Here is a 5,658-nt window from a genome sequence, read left to right on the forward strand (position 1 = left end):
ACTAACAAAATGTATAAAAGAATTGTTTTCAAGACACTTGATATACAGCAACAAAGGAGAGTGACCCCCTGAGGTACAGGGAACAAATGAGGTGAGCCTTAAGATGATCTTATTTAATCCCTGAGAGAGTTCCCACAAGGTGGCACAGGGAACAGAAACCTGGTAAAAGCCCCAAGTTGAGGAGATGGAGCTGAGAGTGTAGGGGGATCAAGAAGGTTTGAGTTCACAGGACAAGAAAACTGGAGAGGAGAGAACTGCATTGAGAAAAAAAAAGTCTGGAGTTCTGCAGGGAACCTCACTCAAGTATTTAGTAGAGCACTGGTCATGATAATGATTTGAGTAAACTACCTGAGGGACTGAGAAAGAACCATCTGAAAGGATGAGCGGGGAAAAGAACTTGGAGCTTACAAGGGCTGGAATAATCCCATTCACCCTAGGAAGACTGGAAAATCTCATTACTTATGGGGCATTGAGTGAATATTCAGAATTATCTAGCTTCAATAATGGTAACTGCCCTGGACTAAACACTGCTCTGATTCCACCAAATGAATCTTCAAAGAAGACCTGAAAGGATCAAGCTGTTTCCAAGTAACTTAACTGCACCCCAGAATAAAACCCAAAAATACTTACAGGGATAAAAAAATATCCAGCACAAATAAGGTAAACTTCACAATGCCTGGCATCAAATCAAAAATTACCAGGAATGCAAAGTAGCAGGAAAATGTGACCCATTTTAAGGAATAAAAATGGATCAAAATAAATCAACTGAAACTGACCCAGGAATGACACAGATGTTAGAATTAGGACTCAATAATATTACAACAGTTATTATATAATTGTTTTCCATATTTTTAAAAACTCAAGGAGAAACATGGAAGATACAAAAAAGATAAAATAAAAATTTTAGAGATGAAAACTACAATGTCTGAGATGAAAAGTACACTGAATTGTACGAACAGTAGGTTAGTCGTTGCAGAAGAAAATACTTAGTGGACTCAAAGACATGGCAATAGAAATTATCAAAATGAAACAATGAGAAAAAGAATTTAAAAATAAATAGATTCACTGAGCTCATTCTAAAATTCATATGGAAATACAAAGAACTAGAATACCCAAAATAACTTTAAAAAAAGAAGATTAACACTACTTGTTTTCAAGATGGATATAAGCTACATTAATGAAAGCAGTGTGGTATTGGCATGGAAATACACAAATAGATCAATAGAACAGAACAGATTACAGAAATAGACCTACACACATACAGACAACTAGTTTTTTGACAAGGGTGAAAGGCAATTCAACTGAGAAAAGATAGTCTTTCAAAAAGTGGTTCTGAAACAACTGAATACCCATATGCAGGAACTGGATACCATATGTAGTAAAATGAGCTTTGATCCATAATTTATACCACATAAAAATTCATTCAAAATGAACCCTACACCTAAATGTAGAACACAGAATAATAAACGTTCTGGAAGAAAATATAAAATTGCTGTAACGCTGGTTTAGGCAAATATTTTTTAGATATAACTCCAAAACCATAATACAGAAAATAGATCAGTCAGTTGTACTTTATCCAAATTAAAGATGTCTGCTTTTCATTTCTCCAAAGAAGATACACAGATTGCCAACAAACACATGAAAGGATGCTGAACATCACTAATCATTAGAGAAATGCAAATCAAAATTACAATGAAGTATCACCTCACACCTGTCAGAATGGCCATCATCAAAAACTCTACAAACAATAAATGCTGGAGAGGGTATGGAGAAAAGGGAACCCTCTTGCCCTGTTGGTGGGAATGTAAATTGATACAGCCACTATGGAGAACAGTATGGAGGTTCCTTAAAAAACTAAAAATAGAACTACCGAGAGGGAAACCAAGATGGCAGAGTAGAAGGACTTGCTCTCACTCCCTCTTGTGAGAACACCTGAATCACAACTAGCTGCTGCACAATCATCGACAAGAAGACACTGGAACTCACCAAAAAAGATACCCCACATCCAAAGACAAAGGAGAAGCCACAATGAGACAGTAGGAGGGACGCAATCACAGCAAAATAAAATCCCATAACAGCTGGGTGGGTGACTCACAGACTGGAGAACACTCATACCACAGAAGTCCACCCACTGGAGTGAAGGTTCTGAGCCCCATGTCAGGCTTCCCAACCTGGGGGCCCGGCAACAGGAAGAGGAATTCCTAGAGAAACAGACTTTGAAGGCTAGTGGGATTTGATTCCAGGACTTTGACAGGATTGGGGGAAACAGAGACCCCACTCTTGAAGGGCACACACAAAGTAGTGTGTGCATCAGGACTCAGGAGAAGGAGCAGTGAACCCAGGGGATACTGAACCAGACCTACCTGCTAGTGTTGGAGGGTCTCCTGCAGAGGCAGGGGGGTGGGGAGGGCTGTGGCTCACCGTAGGGACAAGGACACTGGCAGCAGAAGTTCTGGGAAGTACTCCTTGACGTGAGCCCTCCCAGAGTCTGCCACTAGCCCCATCAAAGAGCCCAGGTAGGCACCATTGTTGGGTTGCCTCAGGCCAAACAACCAACAGGGAGGGAACCCAGCCCCACCCATCAGGAGTCAAGCGGATTAAAGTTTTACTGAGCTCTGCCCACCAGAGCAACACCCAGCTCTACCCACCCACCACCAGTCCCTCCGACCAGAAAACCTGCACAAGCCTCTTAGATACACTCATCCACCAGAGGGCAGACATGAGAAGAAGAACTACAATCCTGCAGCCTGTGGAACAAAAACCACATTCACCAACTAAATGAAGTGGAGATAGACAACCTTCCAGAAAAAGAATTCAGAATAATGATAGTGAACATGATCCAGGACCTCGGAAAAAGAATGGAGGCAAAGATTCAGAAGATGCAAGAAATGTTTAACGAAGATCTAGAAGAATTAAAGAACAAAAAAACAGAGATGACCAATACAATAACTGAAATGAAAACTACACTAGAAGGAATCAATAGCAGAATAACTGAGGCAGAAGAACGGATAAGTGACCTGGAACACAGAATGGTGGAATTCACTGCTGTGGAACAGAATAAAGAAAAAAGAATGAAAAGAAATGAACACAGCCTAAGAGACCTCTGTGACCGCATTAAACATAACAACGTTCACATTACAGGGGTCCCAGAAGGAGAAGAGAGAGAGAAAGGACCCGAGAAAATATTCGTAGAGATTATAGTCTAAAACATCCCTAACATGGGAAAGGAAATAGCCACCCAAGTCCAGGAAGCACAGTGAGTCCCATACAGGATAAACCCAAGGAGAAACATGCCGAGACACATAGTAATCAAACTGGCAAAAATTAAAGACAAAGAAAAATTATTAAAAGCAGCAAGAGAAAAATGACAAATAACATACAAAGAAACTCCCATAAGATTAACAGCTGATTTCTCAGCAGAAAATCTACAAGCCAGAAGGGAGTGGCATGATATACTTAAAGTGATGAAAGGGAAGAACCTACAACCAAGATTACTCTACCCAGCAAGGATCTCATTCAGATTCGATGGAGAGATCAAAAGCTTTACAGAGAAGCAAAAGCTAAAGAATTCAGCACCACCAAACCAGCTCTACAACAAATGCTAAAGGAACTTCTCTAAGTAGGAAACACAAGAGAAGAAAAGGACTTACAAAAACAATTAAGAAAATGGTCATAGGAACAAACATATCGATAATTACCTTAAACGTGAATGAATTAAATGCTCCAACCAAAAGACACAGGCTGGTTGAATGTATACAAAAACAAGACCCATATATACGCTGCCTAGAAGAGACCCACTTCAGACCTAGGGACACATACAGACTGAAAGTGAGGGGATGGAAAAAGATATTCCATGCAAATGGAAATCAAAAGAAAGCTGGAGTAGCAATACTCATATCAGACAAAACATACTTTAAATAAAGAATGTTACAAGAGACAAGGAAGAACACTATATAATGATCAAGGGATCAATCCAAGAAGAAGATATAACAACTATAAATATATATGCACCCAACACAGGAGCACCTCAATACATAAGGCAACTGCTAACAGTTGTAAAAGAGGAAATCTACAGTAACACAATAATAGTGGGGGACTTTAATACGTCACTTACACCAATGGACATATCATCCAAAATGAAAATAAATAAGGAAACAGAGGCTTTAAATGACACATAGACTAGATAAATTGATATTTATAGGACATTCCATCCAAAAACAGCAGATTACACTTTCTTCTCAAGTGCGCACAGAACATTTTCCAGGATAGATCACACCTTGGGTCACAAATCAAGCCTCAGTAAATTTAAGAAAATTGAAATCATATCAAGCATCTTTTCTGACCACAACGCTATGAGATTAGAAATGAATTACAGGGAAAAAAACGTAAAAGATACAAACACGTGGAGGCTAAACACTACGTTACTAAACAACCAAGAGATCACTGAAGAAATCAAAAAGGAAATCAAAAAATAGCTAGAGACAAATGATAATGAAAACACGACAATACAAAACCTATGGGATGCAGCAAAAGCAGTTCTAAGAGGGAAGTTTATAGCTATACAAGCCTATCTCAAGAAACAAGAAAAATCTCAAATAAATAATATAACCTTACACCTAAAGGAACCAGATAAAGAAGAACAAACGAAACCCAAAGTTAGCAAAAGGAAAGAAATCATAAACATCAGAGCAGAAATAAATGAAATAGAAACAAAGAAAACAATAGCAAACATCAGTAAAACTAAAAGCTGTTTCTTTGAGAAGTTAAATAAAACTGATAAACCATTAGCCAGACTCATCAAGAAAAAGAGGGAGAGGATTCAAATCAATAAAACTATAAATGAAAAAGGAGAACTTACAACAGACACTGCACAAATACAAAGCATCCTGAGAGACTACTACAAGCAACTCTATGCCAATAAAATGGACAACCTGGAAGGAATAGACACTTTCTTAGAAAGTGTAACCTTCCAAGACTGAACCAGGAAGAAATAGAAAATATGAACAGACCAATCACAAGTAATGAAATTGAAACTGTGATTAAAAATCTTCCAACAAACAAAAGTGCAGGACCAGATGGCTTCACAGGTGAATTCTATCAAACATTTAGAGAAGAGCTAACACCCATCCTTCTCAAACTCTTCCAAAAAATTGCAGAGGAAGGAACACTCCCAAACTCATTCTAGGAGGCCACCATCACCCTGATACCAAAACCAGACAAAGATACTACAAAAAAAGAAAATTACAGACCAATATCACTGATGAATATAGATGCAAAAATCCTCAACAAAATACTAGTAAACAGAATTCAACAACACATTAGAAGGATCAAACACCATGATCAAGTGGGATTTATCCCAGGGATGCAAGGATTCTTCAACATACACAAATCAATCAATGTGATACATCATGTTAACAAACTGAAGAATAAAATCATATGATCGGGCTTCCCTGGTGGCGCAGTGGTTGAGAGTCCACCTGCCAATGCAGGGGACGCGGGTTCGTGCCCCGGTCTGGGAATATCCCACATGCCACAGAGTGGCTGGGCCCGTGAGCCATGGCCGCTGAGCCTGCGCATCCGGAGCCTGTGCTCGCAACGGGAGAGGCCACAGCAGTGAGGGCCCGCGTACCGCAAAAAAAAAAAAAAAAAAAAAAAAAA

This window comes from Aethalodelphis obliquidens, unplaced genomic scaffold (genome assembly GCF_003676395.1).
Source record: "Aethalodelphis obliquidens isolate GAN/ISIS:26980383/991018 unplaced genomic scaffold, ASM367639v1 scaffold2, whole genome shotgun sequence".
Taxonomy (NCBI): Eukaryota; Metazoa; Chordata; class Mammalia; order Artiodactyla; family Delphinidae; genus Aethalodelphis; species Aethalodelphis obliquidens.